This window comes from Protopterus annectens, chromosome 2.part0 (assembly GCF_019279795.1).
Source record: "Protopterus annectens isolate FY-2018-M chromosome 2.part0, PAN1.0, whole genome shotgun sequence".
NCBI classification, from domain to species: Eukaryota; Metazoa; Chordata; order Ceratodontiformes; family Protopteridae; genus Protopterus; species Protopterus annectens.
The window spans coordinates 252192549-252210196 of NC_056728.1; the positions used below are offsets into that span (position 1 = coordinate 252192549).

At 40.3% G+C, this 17648-nt stretch overlaps 1 protein-coding gene across 1 annotated transcript in view; it reads right to left on the minus strand.

Moving 5' to 3' along the window:
- LOC122792731 (cingulin-like) overlaps window positions 1-17648 on the minus strand; it is a 1533502-nt gene that overhangs the window by 689733 nt on the left and 826121 nt on the right. The gene's annotated exons all lie outside the window — the stretch shown is intronic.

Consider the following 17648-nt stretch of genomic DNA (forward strand, 5'->3'; position numbering starts at 1 on the left):
TTGCAACGAGTTTTAATCAGTGACTTTTGCACCATTCATTTGTTTGTTAGATCCTCTTGTAGGATTGCTGGTGTTGTGGGAGAAATCTATAGCTCCTAACTGACAGACATCTGTGAACTTGATGAGCCAAAGTCCTTTGACACTACCCTTGACTTCTGAGAAGTAGATGCCAAACAGAAGCAGGCCCAACACAGAGTCTTGACTGGTCTCTTGGTGGAGGTGGCTTCATCTACCCTGACTTCTTGAATTCTATCTGTGAGCCAGCTGGCAATCCAGCGAGTTATGTAGGAATTTATGCTTAGTTCTTTGGCAAGACTTTTCCTTAAAGCCAACGTGGGATGGGACCAGTGTCTGTAGGTTGCCAGTGTCCTTGTTGATCATTTTCCATGATGACAATCTATGGCTTTCCATATTGGACTTTTCAGAATAATAGGTCTATAGATCCCAGGGTCAGGTGATGGTCTGCCCTTATGAAGAGGACTGACCATTGCAGTCCTTTCATTCACCTAGCATGTAACCTGTTTTGAGGCTGTAGGTGAAGACTGCCTCAAGTGGTCCTGCTAGGTCATGTTTTATGCTATTCAGGAGGTAACCAGGGATACTGTCGGGGCCCAATGAAGCATAGTTGTTGGCCTTAGTGAGTGCCTCCAGGACCTACTCCCTATTTACAGTTGGGGGGATATCCTAGAAAAGATTTCACAGGGGGTAGAGAAGTTAGAGCTAAATTTATCAGCCAGTAGATTTGCTATGTTACCTTGGTCAGTGAAGGTTGTGCCATTTACCATCAGTTGTGCACACTGCTGATTATTACCTTTAAGGTACCTGACATAGTTGAAGAATGCCTTGGGACTGTCCTTTGCCTGAGAGGCTATCTTGACCTCATAATTGGCCTTGTTGGACTTTTATTCAGCTAAACAAGAAACTACAAAGTGTAATAGAGAGCTGTTGTCTCAGAGTTGCTTTTTCACATTTTGGCAATGACTTTTTTTTCCTTTTGTTATATAGCCTGTTAAGATAAGGATTCCACCACTGTGGTTTGTTTTTTTTTTTGTGTTAAATCTGGGCTCACTTCTGGTAGGTACAGCAACCTCAATGCAAATGTTTCTGTAAATAATTGCTCCAAAAGGGCCTTACTGAGACGGACACCTGGTGTCAAAGTCACGGTCTCAAGCTAAATGCCAAAAAATGCATAGTCATCCCGTTTGGGAAAAACAAAACACCCATGAATTATCACATAGGTGGCAGCCCCCTTAATACAGAAGAGGTAATAAGAGATCTGGGGACCCAGGTAGATTTGACAATCATATTGCCAAAGTAGTTGGGAAACCCTTCTATGTAGCCCATCTAATTACTAAAGGGTTTCATCTAGAAATAAAGAGGTTACAGTGCCCCTCTACTCGTCACTCATCAGACCCATCATAGAGTACAATGCCCCATTGCAATGTACCTCACGAGACACTTCCAACAGCTGGAAAGACCATAAAAGTACCTCACCAAGAGGACTACTGGCCTCAAACATATGTCCTATGCAGCTCGACTGGAAAAACTCCAACTGTACTCAGCTGCATATCGCTTACTCAGAGATGATCTCTGCCTGACTTACAAAGCCATGTCCAACTCAGAATTGGACATGCTCCACCTAAAGAAATCCAGGTCACTGCAAGCCACTCGCTCTAGTGAGCTAAACCTCGCCACAACAATAAATAGAACATGCTGGAGGAATAGATTCCTGTCAGAGACTCCCCATGCTTTGGAACAAAATTCCTAACTACATTAGGCAGAGCCCCTCACTAACACTCTTCAAGAGAAACCTTGACGAGTGGATGAGTAACAAAAAATACATCCCTGGGATCACTTCACTGGCTCTTCTTGACAGAGGCTCAGTTAATTAATCAAAGGGGCGGTGAAAGCTGACACACTCTGGCTAGGCTTATAAATGCCCTCGGACAGATAGCCTAGTACCTACCTATGAACCTATAGGTAACTTTGTTCTCGAGGTTTAGGGGATCCGTGAATTCTGACAAACTATCGCTTAATAGGACATAGTTTGCTTTAGTATAGTTGCTATTACAGGTTTAGCTGGGTTTTCCAGGTCGGCCCGACTTCACTAATGAGGATGTGACAATGGGGGGCTGTGACAGCACTCTCCTATACTGGCAAATACTAGGCCCAATATGCCTGATCCTCTAGTTGAGAGTGCATTATCTGCTACACTAGGTTTTTGTTGATAAAGTCCAGGAAACACTGTGCTGTTAAGTTAGAGGCAGTGTACATTTTCCAGTTTACAGAGAGATAGTTAAAGTCTCCCGTGAATAGGGTATTTGGTTGGATGGTGAGCACCTCTATTAGAGTCTAGGTAAAAGTTGTGAGCTTTGTGGTTCATAGAAGTTGACCTGTTGCTGGCCAAGACAAGGTAGGGAACCTTATTTATGGAGACTTGGACGTGGATGAACTCCAGGGCATCATCTTTTTTAATCAACCTAGTGCTGTGTTTGCTACTAACGTAGAATGACACCAGTCCACATTAAGCCCCTGTTATTTCTGTGCTACTGTTGGTCTAAATGTGTAGAAGAGACTGTAGCCTTCCACTGAGGGAGCACTTTCTGCAGCTTTAAGCCACAGCACAGATGTCATTCTCCACAGTGAGGAGAGTTGGTAAGGTGTGGCATTTCTTGTTTAGGTTCCTAGCACTGAGCAGTAATACCTTACACTCAAACCCTTTTAAAATACAAATGGGAGTATACAAATAAAAATAGACACCTCAGACAAGCAAAATATTTTACTTCAATCCATTTCTCACATAATCGTGTGTTCACTTGCCACTGGTCTACTTCATATGATCGACAGACCATTTGGTCGACAGCTCATTTGGTCGACAACCAGTATTCAAGGCACTTAACAGGGATTTGCTCCCCTCCCCAATGTTGCGCGACCCTGGAGTTGATATATATAGTGTAGTTTTTATTGCATTTTCATGCATTTAAATGAAAATAGGTGGGGGGCTTTGCCCCCCCCCCCACCTATATAGAACAATTCCAGGGTCGCACAACATTGGGGAGGGGGGCAAATTCCTATTAAGTGCCTTGAATACTGGTTGTCGACCATATGAAGTAGACCCCACTGGATATATGTTACAGATGGAGTGAAATGTTTTGACAGTCAGGGATGAACACATCTTTATTTAGTGGCAATTCTAATTTTACCACCTGTGATTGATTTTAGTCCGTCAAATAGTAATGTCGATTATACTTAATACAGAAGAAACTCTACCACAGGGGAAATTTTTTTTTTTTTTTTTTTTTTAACTTTGATGTCTTCAGATTTTCAAAACAGGCAGAATTCTTCACCCTGTAATTCCAGTCTCATAGGCAGGAAACATGAGTAGCCTGGAAAAAAGCTCCTCTGATCTGTCATACCAAACATGACCAAATATTTCTGCATATATTTCTATGAAATTACTTAGAAATAATTTCCTAAGCTGGGTTCTGCAAGGTGGATTGCGCCTGCTGCAACTCTTAAGTAAAGAGGAAGTCAAACGTTTAGTCTTTTACAGACTTTTTTTTTTTTCTTCAAATGTGGAACCATCTTTACAGACATCCTGAGTATAAATAATGTGACAGGGCCCTAAAACTGGCCAGCAGAAATGCTGCCTTAGTAAAGGCCTTAACACATTACGAACCTGTTAAAATCCAGAGGAAGCTTCTTAAGTTTTACTCAGAATCAATTAAAGATAATGGTTAGTTTCAAAAACTAAAATTCCAATTCCAAACCAGCACTTTTTTTGGAAGGACCCCCCCCCCCCCATTCAACATTCCTCTACAGCTCACTCTTTTCCCTGGGGGGTGACAGTCAAATGAGTCAGGAATAAAGCAGCCATCTGTGAGTTACAGATTGGAGTTTCATGTTACGCTGTATTCACCCCTGCACATGCCTACAGCATCCAAGAGGTGCACTGTGCCACTGTAATGTTGCTCCTCAACAGTTGGTAATGATGTAGAGCTCCTCTTAAGGGATGGGTGCAGTCCATTTTTTCAATCAACAATTCATGAAGCACAATGTTGTGGAGTTTTTTTTTTTTTTTCTTTCAGTATCCCTCCGACCATCTGTGAAAGTTAAGCAAATCTTGTTCTTTCTATCATACACACTGAAAAAGGGGAACCATTCTCTATAAGCATGTTGGACAGTTAGGGTTGCCACCTTTTCATATGCCCAAAGTGGGACATTTTTGGTGCAAACGTCAGATTTTGCAGGGCAAAACGTACCCACAGCTAGTACAAAAGACAGAACTTCACTTTTTTGCCTAAATAAAAGCCTATTCATGTAGCATTTTAGTTGCTTATTCTGTTTCTTATAACATTTAAGTGTTTCAGATACAGAATAACTGTTTTATGCAACATAAAACATAAATTATAGGAAATATGTTTGTCCTAAAATTTCAGGACATTTGCCATTTTTTCGATTTCTTTGCGGGACACAACTGCCCAAAGAGGGACTGTCCCTCGCAAAGTGGCACATGTGGTAACCCTATGGACAGTTCTTTCTCTGTGACAAAACAACCTATTAGTGCAAATAAGGAGAATGCGTGCGAGTGTGCTGAGGGACTTGCTCCATGCAAAAATGCTTAGTCCCACTTGCATTGCCCTGACCTGATAACTTGCTGACATCTTCAGCTGAACGAGCTTGTGTAATGATTTGGTTGTCAGAATAATGTACCAGTTCCTAAAGAGTTGCCTGTCAATTCTTTGCTGGACGACAGTTCTACCATCCACAGAGTTGTGATACACCACAGCTATAAAAACATGTACCACAGCCGTGGAACTGACGCAAATCAAACAGATTTCAGAGGATAATTATAGCTCCAGGGATCAAAGATAACAAACACCTTTACAATTAAGCTGATTAGATGAAATAACGATTAAAGGCAAAAAAAATTCCAAAAACAGAGGGACCACACACACACACACACACACACACACACACACACACACACACACACACACTTCCCCGTGGAAGGAAGATACCCTGCACCTTCATATCATTAACTGAATTCTGAACTGCAGCATCCGGAGAAGAGAGGAATTTTTCCAATGAAGCAAGTTTAGCTCTGGGTAACTGAACTTGATAAATGGAGCATCATTACATCTGAATACTGCAGATCAGCTTAATACCCCTTGGGGTATGCAAAGACAACCTGTAAATTCACTGACTGAAGCAGTGTAAGACAATTCTCTGCCAGTTAGCAGCACTAGTCTGATGAATGAAAGGCTTCCTAGCAACTTCAATAACTTCCAAGGCTAGCACTGGGAGGTCTGGTGAATAACGGGATCTACTGTCGCAGGTGAAGGGCTTCCACTGGCTTGGACTGGGATGGGATCCTGTACTGCTAGAGCCCTGCAAGCTTGAAACGCTACCCTTTCTCAGCCCATACACAACACAGGCAACAAGAATGAGTTTTCTCCTTCCCATCTGAATTGCACTACATGGAGTGGGATCAGTAGAAAAGGATAAAAGGACTCCAGTGATCGGCACGTTTCCTGGATAAGGAGAGATAAGACTGCATCCACTGCTAACTCCTTACAATTTGTTTTGATAAACAAATGCAACTAATGCAAAATTGCTTTCTTCACAACATTAGCTTGGTAACTCCTGGAAGATCCTAACCAGATACAGATCTTCTCCCTTATCTACAGCTCCAGAAGAGTAAGGCTAAAGGAGTATACCAGCATACTTACCTTCCTAAAATGTTAGAGGCTATAAGGGAGATGGAACAGACTATGGCATAATGCCATATCATTACCTTTCTGCAATAGGAGTATATGGAATGTACATCATCCTGCTTACCTATGAATTGGGTCTACTTCACATTGACGTAAGCTGAGAATATCGAATACGATATTGTCGGCACGACAATGTCGAAAGCTCAGAACATCGCGCAGGTAAACGGAAATCTCCGTAAGGGGGAGATTTCCGTTTACCTCAATGTAGTGCAGTCTTGGAGTTGGTATATTTAAGTAGGGGGGGGTGCAGGGGGTCTTTGCCCCCCCCCCACCTACACCAGTTAGTTTTTTTTTATTGATTTGTTTCTTTTTTTACATTAGTCGATATGTTACTACTTCGATCAATAAAGTTCGACCTTTATTGATTCGATGTCGTAAGATTTTGATAACGTGATATAAAGTCTATGAATCACATCATGGCTTGGTCATCTAGCCAAAAAAAGAACAGCCTTTAGTATTAACTTATTTTGCAGGAGTCACAGAGCAAAAAAAATACCTGCTACAAAAGAAGTTGATACTAAAGACTCTTCTGCTTTGGCTGGATGACCAAGTCATGATGTGGTTCATAAGTAAACTGGATACTGCACATTCCCATAAACCCCTTTTACAGTCAGCACTATTTTATTTATTGATTTTGCTGACTGGTAATTTATTTTACACTGCCCACCCCCAATTTTTACCAGCAATCAGCCCCCCTCTCATTCAATGACCCAGCTGGGTGCTTTTCATCTTTTATATTAGCCCTGAAATCTCCACTCATGCTCAGTTAGCTAGGGAAGGTGGGATGTACAATGAACATCAGCACTGGGCACTTGCTCACCTCTACAAGGGCATGCATCTGCAAGCATCCCTGTCCACCAAACTGAAGCATGGCACGCAGTCCTCCCAACCATCTTCACCAGAGAAATTATACCAAGTCCATGGGCTTGGGCAACCCTCTTCCACCCCTTACAGAGAGGGTTTGGGATTTATTCAGGGCTCTCTCCCTCTGTACCACAAAACCAGGCTAGACCATTTGCAATAGTGACCCCAGGCAGAACCATTCCAATATGCATTATACATTCAACAAAATATGAAGGACCACGAATTGTACATATTACATAAACATGTACTTTACACCAGCAAATGTAGACAAGCATAAGACAACCAAACATCTGAATTACACCATGATGTGTGCCTCAAGCACGAGTATGCAAAGGAGCTATAGAAACTTTGTCTCAAGGCTGGAAACTGAGAAGAAAAAATTTCATCTGTGACCTGAAATAAAGGGCCTCTGAAATTAGATCACCAACCAACCAACTGAATACTTGCCTATAAAAAACTTGGTACTTGCGTATTATTGCAACCACATTTCCAACAGGAAAACAGGCTGTTTTCCAAGCCGTAGTAGTGGCGATCAAAGTAGTAAAAGTTTCTAATGAGGACAATATAACAGTCCTTACAACATCTTTCTACCTTTCTGGCCGATAAATAAACACATAGTTTTCCTGTTTTTCTTGAGGGTAGTTGTGTGGACAAACATGCAACCTTGACTGTCGTAACCCCTAACGAGTTTTACTCATTCTTGCATGGTACCTGTTTGACCCAACAACTTGTTATCACTTACACAGACTTTTGCGTTTCTGTACACAAAACACACTTGTCAGTTCATAAAAATCGGTGGTGAAATCTGTCATCCTAACTATGCCTCTGAAGTGTGCACAACCATCCATGAAGTCTGCCTTTGCTATTGTTTTGTCAGTGTGTAACACGTACAACCTGCATTTTTGGACCAAACAATTGAGGACATCACAGTTACAAAGAATAAAAAATGAACGATCCAGGCATCAGTCAAAAGTATACCAATTTTATACTTTTGACTGCTGCCTGGATCGTTCATCATTTTTTATTCTTTATAACTTTGATATATCATGGGGTGTTTGGTCATTTATACATTTATTTGCATCAACTGAGGACATCAGTCAGCAGAGGAATGAGAAATCTTTCAGGTTCAATTTCATATCCTTCATGATATTTCTGTCACTGCAAAGATTTTATTGCACCACCTAAGTTTATAACAGCACTGTTTAAAAATTGCTCTCCAGTTTGAGGCATTTCCCCTGAGGTGTTTTTGGCTGTCTGTGGAATTCTTTAAGAAAGCAGTTCACACATCTAACGACATAACACAGCGGCAAAACTATTTCAGGGCCTGATTAACCACAAATAACAGCACTTTAGCTAAAAACATTTATAGAGGATATCTTGACATGGTTTATACTAAAGACACATACATACACTGCAATCGCCTGCTACATTTAAAATATTAGGTAGTGGGTCTGGAATGTCATTGCGATAATACGCAAGTACCAAAAACTCTTAATTATGACACTACTACCTAAATCTGATGACAAAACATTCAAACTTTAAAAACAAAACAATATGATCCAGAGAGAACACCATTTCGGATGCCTTTATATACAAGCAAAAAATAGTTGGAGTTTTGAACAGTGACATGCACACCATATTCTTTTAGAATTCTGTTGTGTGACATCATCCTTATTCTACTGTCACAATGAATGCTTACTTCTTGCTTTTTCTCATTAAGTAATATCTTCCTGCAAAAAAAATCAGCTTGTCAGAATGCTGTTTGCATTTGTCTATTCAGAGTACTTTTGGGTGCAAGGCAAAAGTGCACTGCACTATTGTTTACACTTTGCGTGAACACTAAAGTGCAACAGTGTTTTGCCATGATGACTGAGACTGTGACATCCCAAATAATTCATCTTAAAGCAAGGCACAACCATCTTGGTATCAGTATATGTTAATTGTGTGCTGGTGAGCACATCACCTTTTCATCATTTTGATGTTCTCACTTTTTGCAGTTTTTTGGATGAATCACACAAACATTTACATGTTGCCACACCACATCAAAGCATGAATATGTGACACACAGGTGGGTCTTACACACTAGGGAGATGGCCTTGTGATATGCAATGCACTATCAGCACTGGGAGATTGAGGGTTGGTGAAAAAACAGCTCGTCATAATATGGCTTTCTGCTGTGGATTTTTACCTGCTTTTCCAGGAGGGATATATTCTGGACTCCAAGCCAGACTTAAAGAAGTCAACAAACTGGCAGTATGGGCTCCACATGTGCTGCTCACAGCCTAAATTTAGTAGGGATCACATCTGCAGAAAGCTGCTTGGCTGCCATTAATTTTTTCAGCTTTTTGCAGTCGCTCTACACATTCTTTGCAGCCTCACCACACAGATGGTCTAAACTAAATATGATGGAAAAAGCAATTTCGATTAAACATCTATCACATACAAGATGGTCATCCCGATAGGATGCTGCCAGATCACTGAAGATGCATTATAATCAAATCTGTGCAACACTACTTGATATCTCAGAATGTCAAAAACAGACAGTGGTTCATAAAGCAAAAGCTTTAATAAACAAGCTTAATGAACTTAGAAATAGCATTAATGACAGTCATTTGGGAGATATTCTAAAAAATATTGACAGAATAAATAAAGCACTTCAGAAACCTGGAACTGAGTTGTGCACAAGTGTGATATTATATGCTGGACTTCTGGATTATTTAGTTGAGGTTCAAGTCAAGAATAAATTTGATGACTTTGAAAATAAATTGCAAAGACCTTGTTCAAAACTCTGATTACAAACAATGCAAAGACAGAAATCAGAAAAGAAAGAGACCATTTGAAGAGACACCGGAGGAACTGGTACAAGAATTGACTGCAAAAGATGCATTTCGAATTAACACTTTTTATTGTATTCTAGATGTACTTGTTACAGAAATGACAAAACGGCTTGCAGCATGCAGTATGTTGCATGATACCTTTGGTTTCCTTTCAGACAGATCTCTAACAAAAGTTAAATTGAAAGCCAGAGACTTAGTTAATATCTATTCATCAGAATTGGAAGAAGACTTTTTTGATGAATTGCTTATGTTTTTGTCTTTGTACAAGGATAACAAGTCAGTAGTTGGAGTGACTCAACTGAAAAAATCCCAAACACAAGATAAACTTGTTACAAGTTTTCCAAACTTACATGTTGAGTTAAGAATTTATCAATAATTGGAACAAACACAGAAGGAGAACGATCATTTTCTAAACAAACAAATTAAGAATTATATGCGTTCAACTATGAGCCAGGATCTCCTATCTTCTTTGGCTCTTGTGTGTATTGAAAGTGACATTACTCATGATATGGACTTTGAGGACATTATTAACGACTATGCTGAAAAGATAAGTTGAAGAAGGAATATTTCTTAGGAAGCACCTAATAATTTTGAATCGGTGGTTTTGTAATATAATTTTGAATTTCAGATAAATTAAATTTCTGCCTCACACACTTTTTTTCTTATTAATTTCTTTTTTCAATTTGTTTGCCTCCATCGTAGGCCCTAGGCACTGTGCCTACAGTGCCTAATGGGAAATCTGACCCTGGGTGTAAGGTCTATCTATAAACAGGCTTACACAGGAATAAGTACACCAAGAGCAAATCTTTTGGAATTGGGTCCCTAGTTTTCCACATAACTACCTCACACTCACACACACTCACCTCTTGTTATTGATCCTGGAAGACATGTGATATTTCAGATGAACAGCAATAACCACGGCAGTCTGTTGTGTCTACCAAGACCTAATCAGTCTCTTACTTATGGATGGGAATTGTTTCCATAACTTCTAAACTCACTACAACTTTCCAGTTATAAATGCATTTGGAAGTAAAACTTCAGCTCCTGACACCAGACTTCTGCAAGAATCAGTAACTTTGAGAATTATCATCCCCCTCTATTACATTTATGTATACAATACAGATATATAAAAAGGACATATTTCATAGGAAAGTAGCTCTGCTGAAAACAATATGGGTCCTCAGATCTTTAATGTACAGACATTAGATACCATTAAGGCAAATCCTGGAGATAACTGCTTTGGACATCACTAGGCTGAAGTGGTTAACCTGCATGATGTCGGTTACCCCTTAACCCCCCCCTCAACAACTATTTTTTAACATGCAGAGTGGGGGGATTAAGGGCAGAGCGCCAGTTCCTGTTACAATCTCCAGAAACAGCAGCAGCTGTTATACTACTATAGCACTAGAACATTCTGACATCTACGCAAAAATAATGGTGAGGTCTAGTGTTCATAATCAGCAGTTAAAAGTACTCATCCTAGGGCAGCCCTACCAGAATTAAGCTACATGAAATAAATGCCTATAGCATGCTGAATAAAACAGACCTGCATAGATGGCTCTCTCTCTACACCACTGATACAACTGCAGTAGCACAAATTACGAAAGAAAGAAACACTGCCTCCTAGCTACAACAGTCTTCATAATGACTGCACATTTAAGTGAACTTGTGGTATAGCCATTATCGATTCACAAGCTTTTAAACTTGTGCACCTCACACAAGTACCACCCTGAGGATTCAGAAAAAAAAAACTCATCAGGTAGTAAGAGCTGCAGCAAATACAGGCTGTTTACACAATGCTTGAATTTCTGAATTAGAGACATATTGGCCACGACGACGAAAGGCCTCACTCAGCACTTTCCTATGGTAGTCAACACTAGAGTCCTATGCATGGTATTAGCATAGGCACCCCCCTCATTCACTCTCACACACACAAAACACATCTCTGACCTGTCCTTGAGTTGACCCTTTGCACTACCCATGACCCTGCCTCTCTCCACCCATTTGCCTGCCTACCCCACCCACTCCCCATTTTATGACATCACTGCATATATCATTAAGAGGTGGGATGCCTTATTTTGTTCCCCCCCCCCTTTTTTTGGGAAGTCCCAGCATCATGTTAGTAAAGCTTTTCAACTAAAAAACTCATCACAGTCTGCGTTTTTACAAACTCCCATTCTATTTGTACATATAAACAGAATACCGGAGTTTGTATAAGGCTTATTAGACTAACATTCTGGTTTCCAGGTAGTCCAGAAAAATACCAGATAGCTGGCAATGCTAAAAGTGCGTTGTGATGCTAGATCTATTCCTCTATTAACTATTTGAGTGCAAGTAATAATTTAAATATTCTCCCTCGCAAAGTCTAGAGCTCCTCCCAGACTTGTCCGAAAGCCTTCTCCATTAAGCGCACACACCTACCCCTCACAACTATCTGTCCTTGACTTTACAGGCCACTATTGTTACCTCTTAGAGGTGCCCTGCCCCTCTTAACTCATTAACCACTACAGTCACTGAATAATGCCTGATACTAGGCATTTAATAATTCTTATGTAAAGAAATCCCTTGCAGCACTGACAGATGAGTTATCATAGTGGGGTTAATGCTGCTGCTTTGTGTGTCAAGAATGTAGAGTTTGAAACCCCTCCCCGCTTTATTTAAAAAAAAAAAAAAAAAAGGTAAAGACTTGGGACATATTTTATACCATCTCTGGTTTCTTGTGATAGCACACAAGACTAATATAATCCACGTAACCTGGAAACATGAGAGACTATAATGTGTCCTAAAGGCACAAAAGATTAATCCCCATGTCTAGTGTTCCTTCTTTTGTGCTGCATAACTTTCTTTCACATGATCACAACCTGGTCTTTGCCATATGGAAATTGATCAAAAGTCATCGAAGCATCCACTATAAAATACTTCCAAATTCAAAAAGAAACCATCTTGACTCTCCTTAAGCATAGCAACTGGAAACCATTAATTCACTTCAACAAAACCTTCCTGTCCCTATAAAACTCCTTTACACCCAAATTCAGAAAAGGAGTCAAATCGGAACCCACACCATGGGTTACACCAGATACAAAAAAAATGACAGAGATAAAACATTGATAAACAGGCATTTATTAAAAACAACAATCTGCAACAATACTGGCCCTCGCAGAATCTAACCTCAATCAAAATTACTCTTAGGTTTATAGGAGGTTGCTAGGCTACTGGCCTTAGGGCCTTATAAGCCTAGCCATGTTATACCCTTGCTTCCCCATTAACCAAGTTGTGTGGTCTACATCTGTAGCACGAATCTATGATCGGCACCAACTGCCCTTATCCAAGAGGGACATAGGTGACACCCCCAGGGTAAACTGACAGTCTCCCATCCAAATGTCCAGGTTACACTTGACTAGGATCATTGAGAAGCTCTGTTTTACATGTGCAAACCCCCCCCCCCACAACACATCAGTAAGTGACACAGACAGTGCCACTACTACCCTCTCACTTGCCACAACTCTTACCCCACAATAAAAACACTTATTCAAAAATTTAAATGCATGTCCCTTGCCACTGACAACCAGACCAGAGAAGTATCTCAACTCAGCTGCAGAAACCATTACATGTCTAGACTCTCTAAGAAGCTACAGTCCCCAAACTCTGGAACCAATCCTAGGTTACATAAAAGCAGCAAGTCTTTTGAACTAGCAAACAGACAAAAGCCATCTTGTCCCATATGTCTGCAATATTTGAACAAATGTTCACCTACCATTTATCAACTTATTTTCCACAATGTGGCATGGATTTAGAGCAGGCAACAGGGCAGAAATGGCATTACTTTCATAAACTACATTTGTGAAAGTTGAAAGGGTCACATCCCTACTTTTAGACCCAGTTTTGCATCCCATGCTAGAACTAAGACTGAAAGATCTGGGCCTCACAAATAATATAATCAACTAGCTTAAAAGTTACCTTAGCAACGAAACAGTGTGCATGCTGGGTGATGAGCGGTCAACTCTTCATTAGAAAACCTTAGTTGTGCCACAAGGTTTAGTATTAGGACCTTTGCTCCTTAATATATTGATAAAGTACATACAGACTCTCATCCCGCACATCTAATCCGTTATGCATATGAATCACCACTATGTCTAGACTTTGCAGTCTAACAGCTGCAAGGTGACCAACCGCATTCTTTTAGAAAAACTGAAGACTCGTTCGAGCAATCTAAACTACTCCAAAATCCAAACAAATTTAGAATAATGGTATTTTCATCTCCATTCCAGCAAACTCCTACAACTTTAAAAATATTCTCAATAGTACTAAAATGAGCTACTTGTCCACAGATTAAACATTTGATCACATCCACCATGCAGTTCAAAACACCAATCATAAACTTGGACTTCAGCCCATACAATTAAGACCACAGCTCAGACCAACCAACTCTAGTAACCTATATGGATGGCTCATCAACTTTAAAGTCCTCTCAGCTAGCCAAGCATATCGATCATCTAAATGTTCCTGCAGTAGTAACAGCCGCATTATTAAGTCCCCCTTCTTATTCTACCATACAACCTATAATATAAAATCCTAATGAAATCATACCCATCAACAAATCAATCCTGCACCACCGCCATTTTTTTAAGTCCCACCCACTCCCTCCTTGTACAGCCAAATCAAGCAAATATCATAAAGTCCTCACACCATCTCTTGTTTGCAGGTCTCAGAGGAATAATGATAAAATAAGCATATGCTTCATCTGCTGTCTGTGTACTAAAATTTACAATGCAACTACTTACATATACTTTTGAGATAATGCCGAATGTTCTACAGATGTGTATGACCTTAACATGCTGTAAATACTACAATGGGTACTTAGCATGGTGATCACCTGTTCTAATACATGTTTTTACAGTTAGAATATGCTAACTGCTTATGCAAATATACGTAATTTAGTGCTTTTCTCTCTGGGCCTCTGCTGAAAAGGGACTTTACTAAGCAGTCCCAGTAATTAAAGGCAAATAAATATTTTTTTAAAACATGAATACACAATTCAGCATGCAAAAAGCCTCCCCACAACTGTCCATCAGCTGCCACCAGCTCTTCTAATTCACCACATTTCTAGGATTGACCTTAGCCTCCCCCAGTCTCAACCAAACCCCCATCAAGAGCCAGTGAGGAGCTAGAGGATGCTGGTGCATCATCATAACACTGTGGCCGGGGGGGGGGGACTGATCTATGCCCTCCATCACCACATGGCAGACTTGCAAGCTCTACAATGGCTACCTTTAGGAGATGCATGCTCACTTCCAACCATGTGTAACCGCCTGACCAAACATTAGACCGGTTGCGGCACACACCTCATAGGTTCAATAGGCTATTTGTCTGTGACCATCTTAAAAAGCCTAGTCTTACAGTCCCATGGTACTTTTCTGCCCTAACAGTTTGCATATGAATAACCTAGAGGTGGGCAAGGATATTCTGTGACATTTACTTGTTGAAATACACAAAAAAGGATTACAAGGAACCAAATCTACACCACAATATTTATTAAGCACTCTCACCCCAAAATTAAGGACTTCTTCAGAATAACAGATACTAAATCACCATATATCTTATATACTGTCATACATAATTAGATGATAATTACCACCCCTTAAAAGACCCATTTCTTAAAGGAATACAATGTCTCATCCACAATTTGTTGGACAATAAACACAACCCCCTTCCACATATTTATTACATATTTAAATACTATAAAACCCATATATAAAAATTAAAAATTACATTAAATATGTCACAATGCAAGGTTGGCTTTTAACCTAAGAACTCAGCTAATTGATAAAATTCTCTAACTCAGGATGTACCGATACTGAGAACAGGGACAATACTTTGAGATGGTCTGCATACTTTTTGCAATTTAGGCCCTTGTTTTTTGAAAGTGTTATGATCACTCCACTTGTGATACGTTTGGACACATGCATACTGAACAGGGCATTATATTCAAGGACTGGCTTGAAGACAGGTGAGTACAGTGGAATGATACAACAACAGCCCTGGACCTAGACACCATACTATTAGATACAAGCTATGCAATGAAGGAGGATGTCCTTACAATATCGCATATGTGGTGATAAAAAGACAGTTCAATGTCAACAAAGGTTCCCAGATTAATGTGACAGTTACAGCAGAAGTCATGCTTGCCAAAGGATATGCTTCTATTTTTCTCAGCATTTAGTTCTAGTCCATGGGGTTTTAACACCAACTATTTGTTTGGGAACGGACCTCTTGGAAGATTCTGGTGTTCTCTGGGGAGTTTATGGTGGCACCAAGTTTACAGTTGTCTGAAACTCAGTCAGCCATAAACTCTTAACATTTCCTTTGATCTCTGAGAACCAAATATCAAAGTGAAATGGCCTAAGGACTGAATCCTGGGGTATACTACCAGCAACAGGTCTTTCAGAGGAGGTACAGCCACCCACCCTAATTTCCTTGGTTCTATCTGCTATCCAACAAGTTACACAAGGATTTACATTTAGCTGGGAGAGTATCTACAATGTCCAACTGTGGGACAGTGTTCAATATCTTTGTCTAGACATGCAGTGTGCACTGATTTACCCTCATCCATTGCTTCAGTATACTTTTTGAAGAAGTCAGTCAGGTTAAGTAGGCAGGATCTGCCCTTGACGAATCTGAAATGGCTTGTGTTGAGAGTCTGTAGGTTACCAAAGTCCTTATTGATTAATTATTTCCATAGCCTTACAGATGAGGCTGGTCAAGCTTGTGGGTCTATAATTATCTGGGTCATCTGGTGCATCACCTTTGTGCGAGGGGATGACTGTTGTTGTCCACCATTCATCTGGCATGAATCCTGTTTGGAAGCTGATACCGAATAACCTCTGTAGAGGTTCTGACAAGTCATGTTTCAGGCTGACCAGCAAGCAGCTATGTAATCCAGCCTCCATATAAACAGTGCTCTTGGCCTTCGATAGTGCCTTAAGGATTTGTTTTGGGGAGATGTAGGTATGTGATCTGGGAATATAGAAGGGGAGACTGGGTGACTTTTGAACTAAATTTGTCCACTGGTATATTGGCTTTGTCCTCTCAGTCACAGTATGAGATATCCTTTACAATTAGCTCCGCACAGTGATGGGCACTGTTTCTCAGCTTTCTAACATACTTAGAGAAGGCTTTGTGGTTATCCTTCACACCTGGGTGGCTGTTTTTACCTCATAATTGGCTTTGGTTGATTTGCTCAGTGTCTGGTGTCCCCTGTTAACTTTAGTAATAGCATTACTGGCATCTTGAGAGTTAAATTCATTTTTGAGTGCAATGATATATTTTTTCTTCCTTTTAAAATAGAGCCTGTTTGCATTAGGGTTCCGCCATGTGGTTTATTTTTAAATATATAGTGTTCCATTTAATTCTGAGGGGGACTGGCATGTCTATGCAGCTATTTACTTGTGCAGAGAGTTTGGACTTGAAAGAATTCTACATACGCTGGATGCTGCGGTTTTGAATTTAGCCAGGTCTTCGCTCAGTTTTAGTACATTAGCTATGACAATCTCTGAATACCAACATACTGGAAGATGCTTCTAGATTCAGTCTTAAGGTAAATGTGACTGATATGTGGTCTAAATTGACAAAGGAGGAAGTTAAAACTGCTGGGGAGCACAGCTGTCCTATACTGATAGGACTACGTCCAGGATCACCAGGATTTGTAATGCTGCTACTGCAGCAAGCCTAGGCCACCCTTCAGATGGTGTTAACTACCACTGGCTGCTCCTCCCCATCAGGTCCTTCCAACACCTATGGGAGTAGTAACATAAAGGTAATTTGGAGCGTAGTAAAAGCTTTATTCCTCTGCACCATGGGGCTCAGGTTATAATGGAGAAATTGTTATGTAAAACAAAGCTGCGTCACACACAGAAGCAAATCAGAACCACAAGAGAATCTTCTTGAACAATTCAGGGATCACAGTCTACTGATGAACGCCAGCAATTAAAAGTCAGTTAACTTTCCAAACAAAATAACCTATCTATGGTGTGTCCTTTTTCCCAAATACTAAAGCCAGCATTTGTTTCAGCAGATGAAAGTACAGTTGTTTAAATTACCATAACTGTAGATGTTTGGCTAGATCACTGTTGCAGTAGCTTAAGCTGCACGAGTTAAATACTGCCAAGGACAT